The sequence below is a fragment of the Cornus florida genome, unplaced genomic scaffold (genome assembly GCF_030987335.1).
Source record: "Cornus florida cultivar Cherokee Brave unplaced genomic scaffold, ASM3098733v1 CherokeeBrave_3.0.0_Hap2_Chr04, whole genome shotgun sequence".
Lineage (NCBI taxonomy): Eukaryota > Viridiplantae > Streptophyta > Magnoliopsida > Cornales > Cornaceae > Cornus > Cornus florida.
The window spans coordinates 19,632,358-19,634,315 of NW_026775574.1; positions in this window are offsets into that span (position 1 = coordinate 19,632,358).

Below are 1,958 nucleotides of genomic sequence, written 5' to 3' on the forward strand. Positions count from 1 at the left end.
ATAAAAAGAAAGTAAAGACACGATCAAAAGAGTACTAATCCTAATTGAATTTCACAATTCGACGTTACCAATTTAAAATCCCCGACAACGGCGCTAAAAACTGACCGGTAGCCTTTACAAGGGTCGCGATACCAAGTCAAGCTTGAAGAGTTGTGAATTTAGGAGGTGGCCAAGTTTTAAATTTATAGAAAGCCACTACTACCTTTCTCTATATAAAATGTAGATAGGGCGAGTACGGATCGTCCCAAGGGATTTGATGGTGTATCGAATTGTGAAACTATGGTAATTAGGGTTAGTAGGTCGAGTGATCACACAATTGATTGGTTGGTTGATTAAGTTAGATTGAATTCAACTAAATAAAATAATATGAAGTAAACAAGAGAGAGAGAGGTCTTGGGGTGTAGAGATCACCACCAAGCAATACTTTTCTATACTACTAACAAGTGATCAATTGAGGGTAATGGATGTGTTGCAATATAATAAGGGTGTGTGTGCATTAGGTTAATTCAATTGGCAAGGATGACAAATCAAGCAAGTATTGTCTAAACATCATGTGAAGAGCACAATATATCTAAACAATAGAGCATATATTGTCTAGACAACATGGGGATAGCACAATAGATCAAAACAAGTCATTAATCATTCATTAAGCTCACAACCCACATACAACACAATATTAGAGGAATATGCCATTTGGACTCACAAGCATGGAACATCAAACATCAAGAGTAGATTGTCCTCCCATCTAACATTACACTACCACTACACTAAATCTACACTACTAGCATGAAAATAAAGCTATCTAGACTAGGGGAGAGGCACAAACCATCAAGAATAGGCATAAACCATCAAATGAACCAAAATAGCATTCATTAAGCATATCATCTTGATAATCTCTAGATTTATAGCATCAATACACATAGACATGCATCAAAAACACTAAATCTAGGGATAAGCACATGAATATCCTACTCTAGCATACATAGACATATGGATAGAATAGAATAGTCAATTGGAAGCATTAAACCATACAAACCATGAAATAATCAAGATTTATATATACATGAATATCAAGATGTATCATACAACACTAATCCCTCAATAATACACAAGATTAGAGTATAGAAAGCATGATTGGGGCTAACTCTAACCCCAAGAGGATGTCTAGCCACTCACGGTAGTGATGATCTAACCCTCAAGGGCTAACTCCATGGCTGCTCCTTGTTGGTGAAGATCTCCTCCAATGGTGCTCTAGCTTCCCTCCTTCCTCCTCTCCAAGAATAGCCTCCAAGATGATTTTCAATGTGTGACAAGAGACTCCCTCAAAAAGTGTATCATATTTCTTATATAGGTAGGTCAAATACACCCCATGATGAGCTGTGGTCGTGCAAGGCATATTCTCCAATCATTGGATGAAGGACAGAATAAATGAGCTGGACTTTAACTTTTCCTCGCTGGAAGAAGTTCGATCGATCGAACCTTAACTTGGATCGATCGAAAATGGGTTCGATCGATCGAACTGCATCTTGGATCGATCGAAGTGGTCTAACTCCTCCGGATAATGACAAGGCTGGGATATTTTCAAGATATTTATGGGGAAAAAGACAAAAGTGGTTGGTAGGCGTACAGCTGTAGATAAGATCAATCATTTGAATAGGACAAAATAGGGTTCGATCGATCGAAGGTGATGTTCGATCGATCGAACTTAGAATTTCAGCAAAGGCCAAGGTTGGATCTATCGAGAAGTACTGTGATCGATCATAGATGTTCGATCGATCGAACTCTAAGTTGGATCGATCGAACTTTTTAGCTGCACAACTTGATTCCTTTTTGCTCCTTTCTTTCTCCACTTTGCTCTCTCCTTTGGTTTATCTCAGGATTGCTTCAATTAAGCTCTTATTTGGCTGAGTTAACTTAATTTTGGGATTAGTGCCTGAAAATATAAATAACACGTAATA